At 40.3% G+C, this 20,535-nt stretch overlaps 1 protein-coding gene and 1 long non-coding RNA gene across 2 annotated transcripts in view; one reads left to right on the forward strand and one right to left on the reverse strand.

The window, feature by feature from the left end:
• Nucleotides 1-20,535, forward strand: part of B4GALT1 (beta-1,4-galactosyltransferase 1) — a 98,881-nt gene that overhangs the window by 12,596 nt on the left and 65,750 nt on the right. The gene's annotated exons all lie outside the window — the stretch shown is intronic.
• Nucleotides 3,943-7,244, reverse strand: LOC143673436 (uncharacterized). Its single transcript, XR_013170358.1, has 3 exons — nt 7,199-7,244; nt 4,984-5,068; nt 3,943-3,998 (listed from the first exon to the last, which is right to left on the reverse strand). It is a non-coding gene; the product is annotated as an uncharacterized LOC143673436 (long non-coding RNA).

The following is a 20,535-nucleotide window of genomic DNA, read 5'->3' on the forward strand; positions in this document are numbered from 1 at the left end:
GCTGGAAATACTATGCAGAGATCCATAGAAACCATGTTGGGTTCTGATGGGCTAGTCTGAGCACTTGGCCATTTAACCCATTGCAGTCTTGGCTCATGGGATCCAAAACCATGGCCCAAATGAAGAAATGCATTTAAATTTATGGATTAAAAAAAGATGATCGAGGAGAACTGTCCAAAATGACATTATTAGAATTGAAAAAATTGGAATATAGACTATATGCTTTAAACCAACATTCAGTTTCTTGAATTTGATAACTGTACTTAATATGGTTACATAGGTGAACATCCTTGTTTTTAGGAGCTATCCATGGAATTTGTATTAAAGGAGCCTGATGTGTACAACCTACTCTCAAATTTTTAGTAAATAGATGACCGATAGAATGATATTACAAATGTGGCAAAATGTTAAAAGTTGGTAAATCTGGGCATCTAGATAGGGGAATATTGGAGTTCTTTGTATTTTTTGTATTATTATTAAAAAAATTTTTTTTGTATTGTATAGTATAACATATGTACAAAGCAAAGAAATAAAAAGCAATAGTTTTCAAAGCACTCTTCAACAAGTGGTTACAGGACAGATCCCAGAGTTTGTCAAGGGCTACCACACCATCATCTCAGATTCTTCCCTCTAGCTGCTCCAGAATATAGGAGGCTGTAGATTAAATACTTTTTTATCATCACAATTTCCTTTTTTTTCCTTTTTTGTGAACAATAACATATGTACAAAAAAACTATAAATTTCAAAGCCCAGCACCACAATTAGTTGTAAAATAAATTTCAGACTTTGACATGGATTGCAATTTCACAATTTTAGGTTTTTACTTCTAGCTGCTCTAAAATACTGGCGACTAAAAGAGATATCAATTTAATGATTCAGCATTCATATTCATTTGATAAGTCCTATCTTCTATGTATAATTCCACCCATTCCCTTTGATCTTTCCATACCTTTCTTTGGGGTTGTTTGGGCTATAGCAATTCTGAATTTTTGATATTGGATAGAGGTAGGGAGCTGGAACTATCTGATGTTCTAGAGAGGCTGGACTAAGTTTCAGGACTTACCTGGAGCAGGGATCCATCTGTAGGTTGTAGGTTTCTGGAAAGTTACTCTTCAGCATGAAACCCTTGTGGAATCTTATATATTGCCCTAGGTGTTCTTTAGGATTGGCTGGAATAGTCCTGGTTGGGGGTTGGCAGGTTATGATAGGTAGCAAGGTCTACCTGAAGCTTGTGTAAGAGCAGCCTCCACAGTAGCTTCTCAACTCTATTTGAACTCTTTCTGCCACTGATACTTTATTAATTACACTTCTTTTCCCCTTTTTGGTCAGGATGTAATTGTTGATCCCACAGTGCCAGGTCTGGATTCATCCCTGGGAATCCTCTCCCACATTGCCAGGGAGACTTTCACCCCTGGATGTCATGTTCCACATAGGGGGGAGGCAATGATTTCACTTGCAGAGTTGGACTTAGAGAGACTGAGGCCACATCTGAGCAACAAAAGAGGTCCTCCAGAAATAACTCTTAGGCATACCTACAGGTAGTCTTCACTTCTATGCAACCTACATAAGCTTCACAAGAGTAAGCCTCATGATCAAGGGCATGGCCTATTGATTTGGGTATCCCTAAAATTTGACATAGTATCAGGGGATTCCCTGATGGTAAGGTTTAATAGTTCTATAGTCTTTCTCCCCTCCCTCAGGGGACTTTGCCAATACTATTTAATTATCTGCTTAATATACTCTAGAATGTTTCCAGGCATTACAGTAATCTGTACAGGATTAAAGAACCTCTTTCTTATTCTGTGCTCCCTGTGTTTCAGTTGTTCAAATGAGCTATACAGATAGGTTGAATTAGAATGTGCACTACAGAAAATTTCAGTTCCAGATCAAATAAACCTTTCTTTTATTGGTCTCCAAGAGTGTGTGTGGTTCTAAAATACAGACACTGTCTTCCTTACCCCTATGTTCTGAATGACTTTAACCCCAACCTGTTCGGCTTCATTCTTATCTCTAAATATCAGGTTATATATATAAAACAGTCTCTCAAAATCCAGAAATAATAATCACCACTCTGAACTTAATGTGTCTGCTCTAAAAGCTTACATTCTAGGCCCCTGTTTTCTTATAAACATTTCCTGAAGGTGACTGTACCATTGTTGTTCTTTTGTTTCTGGCTTGTTCTGTCTCACCAAATGTCCCACATGTTCATTCACAACATTGCATGTCTCACAACTGTGTTCCTTTTTGTAGCAGTACAACATTTGTTCATAAGTATGCACCATCGTTTGCCAATCTATTTCTCCGTCAGTGCATCCCTCAGCCACCTGCATTCATCGAGCATCATGTAGAGGGCCCAAAGTCCACAGTCCATCAACATTCTCAGTTTTGGATTGTTCATTGTTCCCAAGAGACAGAAAACCAATAAACACACCCTTGCCAAATAGGAAATCTAAATCTCTGAACTCTTGTCCCTCATCCCATTATTCACCTCTGCTGTTGCTGCGGTAATGCTGATGGTTTCCTTTTGAACATAGCTCATAGAATGCAATAGCAGTTTTTCCCTGTGTATTATTTTTCCAGCTTTCCTGTAGGTCTGAAATTATTTCAAAATAGAAAATTAAAAAGAATTATAAGTTTCCTAAAGCCTGCAAATTGAATTGCCAGTTCCGTCTCTGTATCTCCACGTCCCTTCTACCCCCACTCCCCTCCCCACAATGCACGCTCTCTTTTTTGGATAAACAAGAGCCTGCTGAATTATATACATGGTGATTGATTTTGGAGATTGTGACCCCAAAGTTGACATAGTCACCAGGTGGGGCTGTAGTCAACTTGTGGCAGCCGGTCTCTTCATCTCCCAGTCGTTCCATGGGTCCTTCCTGTCTTCTGCTGCTTTCCAGGACGGTCAGTTGTGACCTAACAGGCTACCCTCTGAGTCCATCTGGAATCAGGCCCCAGCTGCTGTCCAACATATTGTTTTAGGGACCCCCCCAGGGCAAGATTTTAAAATTATGAAAGGATTTTCCCTTTTTATAGAATCAAGAATTTTTGAACAAAAATCCAATGAAGGTTAAAAAGAAATCCATATTTATTTAGGTTTTACATCACTCTATATTTTGGAAACGCTTATCCAAATTGTGATCTCATATCTGTCTCCCTCATGCATCATAAGCTGCAGAAGTTCAGGACCAGAGTGACGTCTGCTTTCGTGTCCCTGGTACGTCTTGCCATGCCTGGTGCATCGTCTGTGCTCGGTGAAGTTTAGTTAGCGGAAGGAAGTACAAAAGCTGGATCCTAGTGGAAGCTATTTGTGGAGGGATGTTGTTAACAAAGGAGCGCATCTTTAGGAGTTGGTGGTCAACCACAGTTTATCCCTCTTTAGTTCCTGTGAAGAGGATGGGGCTGCCTTGGGTGAAGTTCTTATAGGATAAAAGACTGAGGGACTGCACCTCTGACCTGAGCTTCCCAGGGCTGGCTCCTAGCCGGAATCACCTCATGTCAGACTTCTGAGTGTCTGTGTGTCAGCGATTGCCAGTTGAGCCAGCAGGAGGCCCAGGTTATCACACTGTCCTCCAGTTGTGGTTCAGTGGAGATGTGTGTGTGTCCTGTTGGGTCAGGTCCTGAGTAACGGTGAGGTTATGAAAAGCCTGGAAATTAACCAAAGGCCCCCTTTTTGCAGGGCATGGGTGACTGCAATAGAACTTACTCCCTTTTATAAAACAAGGCCCCAAACCTCCAAAGTACATTATCAGAAAAATACTTTGCAGGCAATTTTTGGAGGCCGGACCAAAAGAAACAGTTTCCACTCTGTCCCTGGAGTTCCCGCCCCTCCTCACTTCCCCCCATCCACCACTGGGTTTTCTCACTCGGGGATGGCTGTCACCATCCTCCCTCACTTTTCCCATCCTCCCTCCCATACATGTTCTGCTTCAAAGGGGGACAAACCGGAGTGCTTTTGCTTCTTCTTTGCACAGCTGAGACAGGTGATGGCTTTCAGAGGACTCATAAAGTAAAAAGAGAACAAAGGTAAACAATAAATGTAGAGCACAAAATAAATACAGCCAATTTCCTGCATACAAGTACAGGGCTGGGGCAATCTTTTTCTGATGTTCAAAGGGGATCATGCCCATGTTCACAGGTGCCTTGCTGGCATTGCCTGGGTGCCTCTGCTCCCCATTCTTGGTTTGCCCCCTCTGACACTCCTGGACCCCTTCCCAGTGCAAGCCTGGAGATTCCTTTGGTCAGACCAAAGGCACTTCCAAATGGCCCTGGTTAAAGCACAGGCAGTTGATCCCATCTGAAATTGTCCTTCCTGGGAATGAAAGCTATGAATAGATGTACACCCCTCCCCCCCAATTTCTGTTACCTGTAAAATCTTTGATATACTCTATTGAACTGACTGAACCTCTGTTGAACCTCTCTGGAGTGGTCCTGCATCTAGCTCTAGTTTCAAGCCTGAGCAATACAGTCTTCCCCTGTACCCCTCCCCAGGCTGACTTGACAGTCCAGAAGATACTAAGCCTCCATGAATGCATTGGTCTTTTCCCATTCAGGTACAGTTTGTGTCCTTGAACTAGAGTGTGAGCCTCAGTGAGTATGTGACTGCACAGTGTCCTGCACTTGACAGCCCACTTAAGAGTTCCCAGAAAGGCAGCCAGTGCTTGGAGTATTCCTGACTTGGAGTATTCCTCAGAGTCTGGTTTATTAGGTCTGAAATGGCATCCCCTCTGTGTAATTAACAGGATGGCCAGGACTGGTCTAATTTAGGAAGATTCATCTAGCTTTTTGTTGTTATTTCTTGTTGAAGGTTGGCCCTTGACTCTCAGTCTGCACATCTGTCCTGGTCAGAGACTGTGAGAGTACCCATAGTCTCATAATCACTTGGAGTTAATTTATTGTATGGAGGGGTCTCAGCTAGAACTTCAGCATCCCACCATAAGATCTACGCCCATCAGGGTTTTAGTTCTCTCAGCAAAGCCTGCTGACCTTCGTGCTTCCTTCTTTGTTGAAGTAGAGGGCTCCTGTTTCTGGAGCAGTGTGTGTTCTCTCGTTCCTATATCTGGAACCCAATCTAGAAAACACACACACCTTAAGAAGAAACGTAAGGCCATGTGCATGACAAAATGGGACATTCAAAAGAGTCCCATCCAAAAGCCCCTAGAGGCCAGAACTTGGAAGAGATTTTCACAGACTTTTTCCAGTGAACCACTTTTTTTTTTTAACTTTATCTTGACACCATCTCAAACCCACTGGACAGCTGCAAAAACAATACAAACCCCATACAGAGAACTCCAACATATCTCCCTATCCCTCCCTCCATACCCACATCCACAGATTTTAACATCTTGTCTCCTTTACTGTCTTTCCTTTTTCTTCCCTCCCTCCCTTCCATTCTTTTTTCTTCCTCTTTTCCTCCTCCTCCTCCTCCATCTTATCTTTATCTATCTTCTAAACACTTAAGAGCTGGTTGCACACATTATACTCCTTGAACACACAGTACTTGCATGTACATTTCCTAAGAACAAGGATATTCATTTGTTTAATTACCTTATGTGCAGTTAACAAGTTCAAGAAACTTAACGTTGATATAAAGCTTATATTTTATATTCCAGTTTTGTCTTATATCCCATTAATGTCCTGTGCTGGTTTGAAAGTGTTGTGTACACCTTTAGTGCTGATTCAATATTGTAGGGTGGAAGCAGTTTTGATTAGATTATCTCCATGGAGATGTGACACTCCAGTTGTGGGTGTGCCCTTTTGATTAGATGGAGATGTGGTTCCACCCATCCAAGATGGGTCTTGATTAGTTTACTAGAGTCATTTAAAGGAGGAAACATTTTGGAGAAACCTCAGATGCAGATGCAGATGCTTGGAAATGCAAATGCAGATGCTTGGAGAACAGTTGCTTTAGAGCTGACAGAGACATGGATGTTTGGAGATGCATGGAGGGCTGACAGAGAGATCAGATGCCTAGACATGGGGAGAGCCCAATAGATACCACTATCTGCCTACCCATGAGATGCTAAGCAAGCCAGCACCCAGAGCTGTGTCCTGGAGGAACTAAGTGAAGGCCCACAGATACTTAGAGGGGAAAATACTGGTATTGGAAGTAGAAGCAATGAACCGGGAATAAGGACCTGCAGACACCAGCCACGTGCCTTCCTAGCTGATAGAGATGTTCCGGATGCATTAGCCTTTCTTAAGTGAAGGTAACCTCTTGTTGGTGCTTTAATTTGGACATTTTTGCTGCCTTAGAATTGTAACATGGAACTTATTAAATTCCCTTTCTAAAAGCCATTCCATTTCTGGTATATTGCATTCTGGCAGCTTTAGTAAACTAATACATGTCCTTTTAAGCCTTTGCTCCTCCCTTCTCAGATCCCACTAAGTATCATGTATTGTAGTGAGTCACATTTTTAAAAAATATGAATAAATAATATATTCACATGGTTCTAAGAATTTTAAATATAAAACGTTGTTCGTTGTTCACATGTACCCAATTGCTATCTTTCCTGCACTTTTATTAGTTTCTTGTGTACCCTTTTTGTTTTTTAAGTAAATACAAGCAAATATGAATATGTATTATGCACTTCCTCTTTTTTTCCTAACTTAAAAGGTAGTACATGCCATTTTATAACTTGTTTTCTTATCTCACTCAGTTAATGAATCCTGGAATCTTTCTAAATCAGTAACAGAGAACTGTTTTTGCTTTCCCAGCAGCATAGTATTCCATTGCATGAATGTGCTGTCATTTATTTGAATAGCTTCCTTTGACTGGACATTTGAATGTTTCCTCACTCTTGCTATAACAAGCTTTGCTGCAATGAATATTCTTAAATACTTTACATGCGGGAATGTATTCCATAGAATGAACCCCTAGAAGTGGGGTTGCTGGGTCAAAGGGGATATGCATTTTTTATATCACTAGATATTGCCAAAAGGCCCTCCCTCCCATTTATAATTCCACTAACATTATATGTGAATGCCAATTTGGGGCAGCATTTTTAAAAAATTAAAAAAAAAAATATGACAGCAAAGAAACACAAACATCTTATCATATCATATCCCATTCTTGTTATATAATCAATAACTCACACTATCATCACATAGTTGTATATTCATCATCATGATCATTTCCTGGAACATGTGCATCAATTCAGAAAAAGCAATAAAAAGAAAACAGAAAAAAATTCATACATACCATACCCCTTACCCATCCCTTTCACCGACCACCAGCATTTCAGTCTACTATTTTATTTTCACATTTTTTCCCCCTATTATTTATTTATTTTTAATCCATATGTTTTACTTGTCCATCGATAAGGTAGACAAAAGGAGCATTAGACACAAGGCTCTCACAACCCACACAGTCGTACTGTGACAGCTGTTTCATCATACAATTATCTTCAAGAAACATGGCCACCAGAGCACAGCTCCACATTTTCAGGCAGTTCCCTCCAGCTTCTCCATTACAGCTTGACTAACAAGGTGATATCTATTTAATGCATAAGAATAACCTCCAGGATAACCTCTCGACTCTGGAATCTCTCAGCCACTGACACTTTATTTTGTTTCATTTCACTCTTCCCCCTTTTGGTCGAGAAGGTTTTCTCAATCCCTTGATGCTGAGTTCCAGCTCATTCTAGGATTTCTATCCCATGTTGCCAGGAAGGTCCACATCCTTGGGAGTCATGTCCCATGTAGAGAGGGGGAGGGCAGTGAGTTTGCTTGCTGTGTCGGCCAAGAGAGAGAGGCCACATCTGAGCAACAGAAGAAGTTCTCTTGGGGGTGACTCTTAGGCCTAATTTTATGTAGGCTTAGCCTACAAGAGTGGAGGCTTGGGCTATTGCTTTGGCTATCCCACTGCCTGTGAGAATATCAATAATTCTTTACTTGGGGAAGTTGAATTTTCCCCCTTTCTCACCATTCCTGTAGGGGACTCTGCAGATACTTCCCTATTCACTGTTCAAATCACTCTGGGATTTATCTAGGTATCACTCTGGACAAACCTACAAAATCTCATGCCCTTCACAAGGTTCCAAGTACTATGGTGTTCAATTAAGCTGTCCACAGAAGTTATATTAGGAAATACACTAGTCAAAATATAAATTTTCTACCAAATAAACATTTTTTGCTTGTCTCACATACGTTAAAGTTTAAAAATATCAATTACCATCTATTTTCAACACCCTGCATTATTGACATTCCTTAGTTCAGTGGGGCAGCATATTTTGATCATTTGATACATTGGTTGACTTGACTGAGTGGAGGTTGTTAGGTGACCAACTGAAAAGAGATACACAAATATTCAAATACCCAATGGTTCCTACTGGAACTGGAGCAAAGAATTGGAGAAAGGAATGTGTGGGTATGTATGTGTGTTTCTCTCAGAGAATTAGTGCTGTCTTATATACGTTTATCAGTCTACCTATCATCTGTCTATCCAATCTTCTAACCATTTGAGAGTTGGTTACATGCATCATGTTCCTTTAATACTTAATACTTCCATGTATAATTTTCTAAGAACAAGAATAGTCACTTACATAACCACCTTCAGTGCAGTTATCAAGTTTAAGAAATTTAACATTGATATAAAGCTTACACTCTTTATTCCAACATTTTTTCAGTTGTTTCAATAATGTCCTTTTGAGCATTTTCTTCTTCATTTTTAGATCCTGTCTAGAATCAAGTATTGCATTTAATTGTCATTGTCTCTTCAGTCTCTCTCTTTTTAAAATTGTGGTAACATATTTGCAACATATAATTTCCCATCTCAGCCACTCCCAAGCATGCCATTCAGTGGAATTTTCACATTCATGGTGTTGTGCTCCTTTATCACCACCGATTTCCAAAACTTTCCCAGGACCCCAAGCAGACACTCTGCACCCATTGTGTGTTAACTGACCCCCCCCCATAACCTGTACCCTGCTTTTCTCACTGTGAATTTGTATATTCTAGTTATTTCATAAAATAGAATCATGCTGTCCTTTTGAGCTTATTTCTCAACATGTCTTCAGGGATCATCGGTGTTGTAGCATTTATCAGAACTTCATTCATCTTCATGACTGAATAATATTCCATTATATTTACATCCATGTTTTGTTTATCCATTTTGTTGGGTTGCTTCCAACTTTTGGCTAATGTGAATAATGCTGTGAACATTGGTGTATGACTATCTGTTTTGAGTCTCTGCTTTCAATTTTTTTGGGGTATTTACCGAGAAAGCATTCTAGGATTACCAGGTCCCAGAATTATATGGTAATTCTATGTTTAAATTTTTATTTTAACTGCAAATTTAATTGGGATATATTCACATACCATATAATCCATCCAAAGTATACAGTCACTGTCTCATGGTACCATCATCTAGTTGTGCAGACATCATCCCACTCAATTTTAGACCATTTTCCTTACTCCAAGAAGAAAAATAACAAATAGATATAAAAAAAAAGAAAGCCCAAAACACCCCATACCGCTTATCCCCCTGTATCAGCTTGAAAAGATTATGTGCCTAGAATAACCATGTTTTAATCCTGGTCCATCTCGTGGAGGCAGCCATTTCTTTTAATTCCTGTTCAGCACTGTCAGTTGGAGACTTGGTTAGATTATTTCCATGGAGATGTGACTCACCAATTGTGGGTCTTAGCCTTTGATTACAGGGAGATGTGACTCCACCCATTCCAGGTGGGTCTTGATAAGTTTACTGGAATCCTTTGAAAGAGGAAACATTTTGGAGAGAGCCATGAGAACCACGAGAGCCCACGCAGCCAGGAACCTTTGGAGATGAAGAAAGAAAATGCCTCGGGGGGAGCTTCGTGAAACAAGAAGCCTGGAGAGAAAGCTGGGAGACGTCAGCATGTTCACCGTGTATCTTTCCAGTTGAAAGAAAAACACTGAACTTAATCGGCCTTCTTGAACCAAGATATCTTTGGTGGATGCCTTAGATTGGACATTTCTATAGCCTTGCTTTAATTTGGACATTTCCATGGCCTTAGAACTATAAACTAGCAACTTAAGAAATTTCTCTTTTTAAAAGCCATTCCATTTCTGGTATATTGCATTCTGGCAACTTGCAAACTAGAACACCCCTGTATTATTGGCTCTTAGTATTTGTGTGGTACATTTCTTACTGTTGGTAAAAGAATATATTAAGAAATTATTGTTAACTATAGTTTGTAGCTTGTAAATATACCGCTCTATTATTAACTCTTTGCATCATGTGTTGAACGTTTGTACTAGTTCATGAAAGAACTTATTTATATTTGTGGTGTTAATCATAAACAAATCTATTAAAAAGGTTCATTGTGTTATACAATCCCATATTTTACCGTCTAGCTTTCCTTCTGGTGACATACATGACTCTAAATGACCCCTTTCAAACAAATTCACCTCCATATGACATAATTTTCAATTACAAGCTACTCTTACCTCTATCCATTTCCGAACATTTAAGTTCAACCTCGTTAAAAATTCTGTACATATTAGGCAACTGCTCCCCTTTCTCTAGCCTCATTCTATCTCTGGTAACTTATATTCTAAGTTTTATGACCATTTCTTTACATATCCTAGTTAGTTCATATTAGTGAAATAATATAATATTTGTCCTTTAGTGGCTGACTTATTTCTGTATTTTACTTTCTGAGGAGTGGCTTTGCTTTTTTAATCTGGTGATCAGGGTCTGGTCCTAGGCCAGACTTGCCCACATTCAGAGTGGTTTTAGAACCTATTACGTGTTTCTGTGGGGCCATGCCTTGGCAGGGGACATCCCAATTTCTGGAAGTAGGAAGATAATTAGTGGGGGAGGGTCCGTCTCTTCCAGGAGGCTGTGGATGGTAAGACTGAAAGATCCAAGAAGAGGAAAAGGTGAAGGAGTGGGGGTGCTCTGTGGGTTTGGGAAGTGGAATGGAGGGAGTCTCAAAGCCCCCTGAGAGCCCCCTACTGAAGCAGCCCTGAGGCTGGTGAGACTGCACTCCAGCCTCAGACATTGCCTTCTTGGTGTCTTACATTTATGTTCCAGGAGATTGTCACCTAGAAAGCCTGAATAGTGGGCCTGGCATACCTGGCTGAAGTAGGACCACTTCCCCTCTGCCCCTCCCTCCCTCAGAGGCCTGAAAGGAAGAATTATCTCTGAGTACCTGGAAGTACTAGACCAGTCGGTGTGGAGGTTCCTGATAAGGCCCTTTTATGTTGGTAGAGTTCAGTGATAAGTTAGGAACCCCATTAAAATCACATTCTTACCCAGTGAGTCACAGCTTCTCTCAGAAAGGGCTAGAGAGCCGTGGATGGGGTGAGTGTTTGCTGCCTGAGGCCTCCCAGTGCTCCCATTTCTCCCACTTGGCTCTCTCCCTGCAGACTCCTGAGGGTCTTTGTGATTGGATGGTGTCAGAGGCTGTCTTCGGTTCCTCCAAAAACCCAGGCCCCACCCCACCTTCCAAAGGCTAACATCTAAAGGCATATTGTGTAGGACAAAGAGCCAGAAACATCAGATTCTAATCTAGGACAAGCCATTTCCTAACAATTACCTGTGCAAGGCACAGTTTCTTCGTGTATGGTATGAGGACTGAATGAGATGAGGTATGTAATAATATGCAGTACTCTGGATGTCTTTTGATCTATGCCAACCCTATCCTCTTGAGTCCAGAAGGTGTGGTATATTCAGCATCGTAGGCTGTATAGTAAAGTTTCTTCCATTGTCCTTGAAAGTACTGCTTCCATTCTCCAAGTTATTCTGGGGAGCTGGACGTGCTTACAGAGAAGGCAAGTAAAATCCTCATACAGACCAAACATAAGGGCCCGTGTAGTTGTCTTCTGCATTAATGGGGGAAGGATTCCACAATCCAAGTTTGGGAATCCATCCCTCCTCAACTGAAGTATTGCATCCCCGGGTTTTGATTCCATATAGCTGTTGCTGAAAGAGGACCTTCTGAATAGGAAAAGTGATTGCTATATTGTTGAAAGCTGCACGGCAGCCACATGAGTAATGCTTCATTTCACCAACATCTGTAATGTGAGGTGATATATCTTGTCTTGAAAATGTTATGATTCATAGCCTCTTCGCATGCTCTTCTGAATCCATCATGTTGCTTATGACTTTTCTTCTTCATGAAGGATTTTTTTTTAACCTGTAACACCATCTAGGCCTGATGGTATCTTTTTGATATCTTTCCCAATTTTATCCATTGTTAATGCCTTTTTTGTGGGGAGAATGTTAATGTAATGTAATGGTGCATGCAATATTAATGTAATGTAATGGTGCATGGTCCGGGAATCAAACCCTGGTCTCCCGCATGGAAGGCGAGCATTCTACCACTGAACCACCTGTGTTAATGTCTTTTATGATATCCCATCTGCCGAGGGTGTCCTAAATGCCCACACCTGGTAGCTGCTTATCTGCAGGTGGCTTTATTAGTTTTTTATGTTTATAGTAGTTTTAGTACTATGAATAGTACTAAATAATACTCCTTTATTACATATTGTTTGCTAATATGGTCTCTCCATCTGGCACCTATCTTTGACCTTATATCCGGCATCTTCAGCCATATAGAAGTTTTAAGTGTTTATTTAAATCTGCCTTTTCCTTTATGACTTAAGGCTAATTCATCATCACTTTTAAAATTTTTTTTGTGAAAAATAACATATATAGAAAAAAGCAATGAATTTCAAAGCACATCACAACAATTAGTTGTAGAACAGATTTCAGAGTTTGGTATGGGTTACAATTCCACAATTTTAGGTTTTTACTCCTAGCTGTTCTAAGATACTGGAGGCTAAAAGAAATATCAATATAATGATTCGGCAGTCATACTCATTTGTTAAACCCTACCTTCTCTGTATAACTCTACCATCACCACTGATCTTTCTCCCGTTCTTTAGGGGTATTTGGGCTATGCCCATTCTAACTTCTTCATATTGGAAAGGCTGTCAATAATAAGGGATCGGGAGATGGAACTAGCTAATGTTCTGGAAAGTCTGGCCCCTCTTGGTTTTGGGACTTATCTGGTCTAGGGACCTATCAGGAGGTTGCAGTTTTCTGGAAAGTTACCCTAGTATGAAAACTTTGTAGAATCTTATATATTGCCTTAAGTGTTCTTTAGGATTGGCTGGAATGGTTTTGGTTGGGGTTTGGCAAGTTATGATGGACAGCAATGTCTAATTGAAGTTTGCATAAGAGTAACCTCCAGAGTATCCTCTCGACTCTATTTGAACTCTCTCTGCCACTGACACCTTATTTGTTAACCTTCTTTCTCCTTTTTTGGTCAGGCTGGCATTGTTGATCCCACAGTACCAGGGCCAGACTCATTCCCTGAAGTCATATCCCATGCCGCCAGGAAGACTTGCAGTCCTAGATGTCATGTCCCACGTGGTGGGGGGCAGTGATTTCATTTGCAGAGTTGAGCTTAGAGAGACTGAGGCCACATCTGAGCAACAAAAGAGGTCCTCCAGAAGTAACTCTTAGGCATACTATAGGTAGTCTAAGTTTGTTTACTACCTACATAAGTTTCACAAGAGTGAGCCTCAAGTTCAAGGGCTTGTTTAAGGCTGATTCTTAGTTAGGAAGGACTTCACTCTGAGATTATAAATTTTTCTTCTCTTGTTTCTTCTGAGCTGGCTCTTTAACATTTTAGTCCTGCTTCAGAAGGCAGAAGATGAACAAACTCACCATTCAGCCCCTCCCCCGACCTGTGTGGCAAGAAACCCTTATATATGATATAATATGATATGATATATGATATGATATAATATAATATAGTATAATAGAAATTTTAGCCGCTTGTATTTGTAGAGTTGTAATCCGTAAGTTTGGAAGTTCTGAGGAGTCAGGGGGAAGGCAGTCACGTTTATACACCATCTATTACTGCTGTGCACTGTGGTATGTATTTATGTTATTTATCACCTAAAAGGAAGGCATTGTTATCACCACCCTTTAGAGGCGGAAATTGGAGTTGGCTCCACTTCGAAGTGGCCCTAATAACAGAGAGGTACTGCCAGGAGTGCATGGCTGGCTAACTGCCAAGATGGTCCATAGGGCAGCAGACTCACCACACTCCAAGTTCTAGTGGATGGAAAGAGAAGGATGTATCCGGAACCAGCGTTGTAGGTCTGGGAATTCAGTGTTCCCGAACTGCTCAGACGGGAGAGCAGTTGCTGCTTTGTAGGGAACGTTAGAATTGTTAGATGACTGAGAATTCTCTGCCTGCAGGTAGCAGTAATAAGGGAGGCCACAGTGTAATCAGGCAGCTGCTGGGTTGGAGTCAGGGCAGGGAGGTGGGCTGTACTGTGTGGGCGATGTCCGGCTCTCGTGACTAATGCATCCCCCACACTACAGACAACCTGTCCTGGGAACCTAGGTCTGGTCTCAAGGTCAGGGGCCCCTGCTTCCCTGTCCTTCCCTGGTGGGACACATCCAGCTCCATTCTCCACCACTCCCTTATTTATTTCCTTCCTTTGTCATTGATCCACTCATGGATTCTCTTGTCTTGCCCGTTCGTTCTGTTTTTTCCTCATTCCAACTTCCATTTCCCAACTCCACCATAGGCAGTCATTCTGATGTGCTTAGTATGTATCAAAACAGGAGTGGCTGCTATATGTATATATAATATATATTATTAATTTTAAAATTTAAAATTTTAAATTTTAGGTTAACATACAGTGAAATTTTTTTTTTTTTTTTTGGTGTATAGTTCTATGATTCTTTTTCTTCTCCTTTTTTTGGTATGTATTTTTTTTAACTTAATTTTTTTATAAAGAAGTTGTGGGTTTACAGAATTCATGCAGGAAATAGAGTTCCCGGGTATCCCCCCCGTTTTCTTGATTGTTAAAACTTTGCATTAGTGTGGTATTAGATCTTTGAATTTTAACATGTGTATGTATTTATGTAACCACCACTGCAATCAGGATACAGTCCCATCACCCCCATAAAATCCCCTCTGTAATTACATTCTACCCCTCCCTTAACCACTGGCCAGCACTTGTCTGTTCTTCCTTACTATTGTTTTGTCTTTTTAACTTATGTAAATGGTATTATTTTATAGCTCATTCCGACTTTTTTTTTTCCACACAGTACTGTTTTTGCTTTGTTGTGTTTTAGTTTCTTATGTTTGTCATAATTTTTAAGTTAATTTTTAAATTAAAAAAAGCAACATTCTTAACTTATGATCATTCCGTTCTACATATATAATCGGTAATTCACAATATCGTCACATAGTTGCATATTCATCATCATGATCATTTCTTAGAATATTTGCATTAATTCAGAAAAAGAAATAAAAAGACAACAGAAAAAATTCATACCCCTCCCTTTCATTGATCACTAGCATTTCAATCTAAATTTATTTTAGTATTTGTTCCCCTATTATTTATTTTTATTCCATATGTTTTACTCATCTGTTGATAAGGTAAATAGAAGAAGCATCAGACAAAAGATTTTCAAAATCACACAGTCACATTGTGAAAGCTGTATCTTTATACAATCATCTTCAAGAAACATGGCTACTGGAACACAGCTCTACATTTTCAGGCAGTTCCCTCCAGCCTCTCAATTACTTCTTGACTAACAAGGTGATATCTATTTAATGTGTAAGAATAACCTCCAGGATAACCTCTCGACTCTGTTTGGAATCCCTCAGCCATTGACACTTTATTTTGTCTCATTCACTCTGTTCCCTTTTGGTTGAGAAGGTTTTCTCAATCCCTTGATGCTGAGTCTCAGCTCATTTTAGAATTTCTGTCTCATGTTGCCAGGAAGGTCCACACCCCTGGGAGTCACATCCCACATAGGCAGGGGGAGGGCAGTGAGTTTGCTTGTTGTGTTGGCTGGAGAGAGAGGCCACATCTGAGCAACAAAAGAGGTTCTCTTGGGGGTGACTCTTAGGCCTAATTTTAAGTAGGCTTGAGTTTGTCATAATTTTAGACTTAAAGAAAAATTGCAGGAATTACTCAAAGAATTTCTGGATGTCTTCTGGATTCCCTTGGAGTCTACAAATGCTAACATTTTACTTCCTTTTTCCTTTTCTCTCTCTCTCTCTATGTATGTATATATGTATGTATGTGTATATCTCTGCTGAACTATTCAAGAGTGAGTTACAGACATGATGCCCCTTTACCCCTAAATACTTAGGTCTGTGTTAAAACAAGAGTTTCTTTTTTTTTTTACATAGCCATAGTATAATTATCAAAATCAGGAAATTAACACTGAAACATTTCTATTCTCATCCACAGACCTAATGAAGATTTTGTCAGTTGACCCAATAATGTCCTCTGTAGTAAAAGATCCTGTGTTGTACTCTGCTGTCATGTCTCTTTAGTGTAGTTTTCATCTGGCACAGTTCCTGAGTCTTTGTATTTTATGACGTTGACATCTTTGGAGTGCACGTGTGAGTTTTTCTGTACAATGTCCTTCAGTGTATGTGTATCTGATGTTTCCTCATGATTAGAGTCAGGTCATGCACTTTTGCCTGGAACATCACAGAAGAAATTAGTTTGCAAAGCATCATACCGGGAAGCTCCAGCTATCAGTTAGATCCTTGCTGGTAGGGTGAGCTCTGACCCTTTTACTATGGTGGTGTCTGCCGCATTACTCTACTATAAAGTTACCATTTAAATTTAAATTTAAAAGTATCTTATGGGCCTATACTTTGAGGTTATGTAAATATGCTGTTATTCTTCAAACTTTCATGTGCTAGTTTTTTTTTTAATAGACTTTACTTTTTAGAACAGTTGTAGATTTACAGAAAAATTACATACAAAGTGTATAAATATATATTCACACACACAGTTTTCCTAGTGATTAACATTTGTGTTCTTGTGGTACATTTATTACAATTGATGAACCAATATTATTATAATTATTTTATTAACTGAAGTCCATAGCTTACATTAGGGTTCATTTTTTGTTTGTACAGTTCTGTGTTTGTTATGTTTTGGTAACATATGCAACATAAAATTTCCCATTTTAACCACTTTCAAATCTATATATCCACTAGTTTTTAGCATCTATTGATTGAGGATTCTTGTCTGAATCAATTATTATTATAATGGTTGGGAATTTTCTTTCTTTTTTTAGTTTAACAATTGAACTTTTTTTTAATTAGAGAAATTGCCAATTTACAGAAAAATCTTGCAGAAAAGAAAACACAGAGTTTCCATATACCGCCCCCATTGGTATATGGAATATACCACTCTTTGCATTAGTGTGGTACATTTGTTACAATTAACAAAAGAGTATTATTATAATTATACTATTAATTATAGTCTATGTTTTATGTTAGGGTTCTCTGTGTTATACAATCCTTTTTTTTTTTTTTTAAAATTTATTCTAGTAACATATATACAACCTAAAGTTTCCCCTTTTAACCACATTCAGGTACATGTTAGCACTGTTAAATACATTCACAGTGTTTCTTCTTCATTTACTAGTTGGCCTTCTCCCGTAAGGAAGAACTTTCCCTTCCCCCCAGTTAAGTCATATGTCAGTGCAGACTCATGGATTCTTACTTTATTCTTTATTTATTAGTTATAGTCATTTGACACCCAAGTGGTACCAGATTTGGCCAATGGGATCAGCTTCAGGCTGGCCTGTTTGTCTCTTTGACAGATCCCATTATTGAGCTCTTCCTTACCTTTAGGTACAGCAAGATATTCCAGGCTCCTCTTGCTCTTTCTGTGCCTCAGCCCTAGAATCAGCCACTTCTCCAAGGAGCCCTAGTTCTTTTTAGTAGCGAATGGGATTTAGAAACCACAAACAGCATGCCAGGTGCTGGGCACTGTGTCTAAGGGCCAACCGTGTTGCTATGTGGACATCTGTATGTCACTTCTAAGTGACGTGCAGTACCCCACGGTGGGCATCCCGATTTTCTCCCTCCCTTAACGATGAACTTGCAGGCTATCTCCAGCTCTGTGTCATGAACCTGTGCGTGTATGTGTTCTCAATGATTCAGGAGTGCCAGATAGCTCTCTGAATGCCTGCCGCATTTTACATTTCCCCTGGCAGAGCATGAGCATTCCTATAGCTCCACAAACACTTGGCAGGAACCAGCTTATTTATTTATTTTTTTGCCAAGCTAATACATGTGCTGTGATATCTCATTTTTGTTTTGACTTGCTTTTCTCTGATTATTAATGAGCTTGAGCATCTCTTCTTAGGTTTGGTGGACTTTGGGATTCGTCTATGGTAAATTGCCTATTCAAAATCTTCTTTGCCTGTTCCTCCTCTGCTGTTCTTATGTTTTTCTTGATGATATGCAGAGATTCTTTGTATACCCTGGATACCAATCCTTTGCTGGTCACAGACATTGCAGATATCGTCTCCAAATCTGTCATCTCTCTGTTAACTTTGCCCCTGGTATCCTTTTTTGAACAAAAGACTTATTCCCCCTTGTTTTGTGCGGTTTTGTCACCACCACTCTCCTTTCTCGGGAAGCACGTTGATAAATACCCTTTATTCCTCCACATTTTAGGCATGCTGGTACAACTGGACTCTGAACTCTGCTGATTGCCCTCAGCAAACAGTGTCTCTTCATGTCATCTTAGCTTCTATTGATTTCTTCCTATGAGGAATGACTTTCTTTGCCTGGTAGCATGTGAGCCCTGCACGCAGGTGCAATTTATGTAATTATCCTGCTGTTCCACTGTGGGTTAGGGACTGTGCTATCACAGAAAATGTTCAGACGGGTTGCGGAATCTGCTTGTGACTTTTCAGAGGTGGAGTAGGGATTTGAGCTCTGGTCTGTGACCTCTTCCTACCATGCTGCTTCCCTACAGGAAGGGGCCATGGGTCAAATTCCTACATCTCTTCTTCCAGGTGACTTAGCAAGGTGCAGAGTGAAATGCCCTCCCAGACTTGGCAGTGAGGCATGTAGCCCTCATGGAGGGGCCCCTGGGCTGCCTGCTGGTGAGCGTCTCTAGGTGTGAGGGGAAGACCCAGAGGAGGCAAGGGTGCTACCTCAGCCTAGGGGGGGCAGGTCGGAAAATAAAGCACTGTATTATTCTAATCCTTTCCGAGAAGCTCAATTCATCCCTTCAGGAAGTGCTTTAGTTCTAGGAGGAGAGAGATGCAGCAATATCTTCCTGGGTCTGACATGGGGTTTCCAGGCAAGTTGGCCTGCTGAGCCTTTCCTGGTAGTTATAACTGGGCACCTGCAGTTTCCACAAATGTCAGCGGAGGGAATGAGGCCAGCTGGATGAGGAGACAGTCTGCCTTTGGGCCAGGACCAAACAAAGCAGAAATTCCTCCTGGGATATTTTTCCCCAGAGGACAAACCATGGGAAGACTGTTCATTGGGCTTTAAAAACTCTGGGCACTGTTTCTTGTTTCTTTCTTTCTTTTTTAAGTTTTTATTTGAAATAATCTCCAATTTATAGGAAAGTCGCAAAAATGATACAGAAACACTAGAGAATGCCAACATATTCACACACACCCTCACAGATATCCAGATTTACCAACTATTAACATTTTGCCACATTTGTTATATTATTCTAGGTGTCTGACTATTTATCGTGTGTATCATTTTCTGAACATCTGAGAGCAGATTGCATATGTCTACTCCTCTAACATTTAACATGCCATGTACATTTCCTGAGAATAAGGACACACTTTAAGAAGTTATCAAGTTCAAGAAATTTAACAATTATATAAAGCTTACAGTCCATATTCCAATTTTTTCAGTTGTCCTGATAATGACTTTTGGGGCATTTTCACCTCCCTTATTAGATCTAGCCTGGGATCATGTAATATATTTGTCATTGTCTCTTTAGTCTCTCTTATTATAATTGTGGGAACATATAGCATAAAATTTCCCATCTCAGTCATTTCCAAGCATACCATTCAGTGACAATCATATTCACCGTGTTGCACTGCCTTTGCTATCCTCTATTACCACAATTTTTCCATCATCCTAAATAGAAACCCTGCACCCTTAATGCACTAACTCCCCACTCCTATCCCATTCTCCCAGCCCTGGTCACCTGTATTGTACATTCTGTCCTAAATTTGTATATTCTAGCTTTTTCACATAAGTGGAATCATACAGTATATGTCCTTTTGCCTGGGCACTGTGTCTTGACCTTAAGGCAGTGCATCTCTGGTTTCCCCACCAGTGGAAACTTTCTCCTTAGGTCATTCCAGGACAAGAGTACTGGCATGTCCCAGTTCTGGGGTCTCCCACAGGTTTCCTAGAGTGCTCTTCTTGTTCCCACTGCCTCCCCCCCCCCCCAAATTTGAGAGCCATGATAATGTATGTTATAGAAATATGCTTGGTAAGGAATTAGATCAGTGATGTGAAGTGAGATTCGCATTTGGCGACATCTTAGGTCAGTCAGTGTGGGCTCCCTGGAACCCAAGGTTGAGACGGATTTTCAGGCGGTATTCCCATTGGAGAGTGGAGGCATTTGTGCTGCCATTTGCTGTCTACCTTGTAGATGCATCCATGATCATTAGAACCTTAACTGATGATTAAGGGGAAGGCAAGCGTGTCGTTTTTGCCATCCTCAGAGTGTCCTTGAGGGGATCTGTCAGTCTCTCTGGCCTTCGATTCCCCCAAA

The sequence above is a fragment of the Tamandua tetradactyla genome, chromosome 2 (genome assembly GCF_023851605.1).
Source record: "Tamandua tetradactyla isolate mTamTet1 chromosome 2, mTamTet1.pri, whole genome shotgun sequence".
Lineage (NCBI taxonomy): Eukaryota > Metazoa > Chordata > Mammalia > Pilosa > Myrmecophagidae > Tamandua > Tamandua tetradactyla.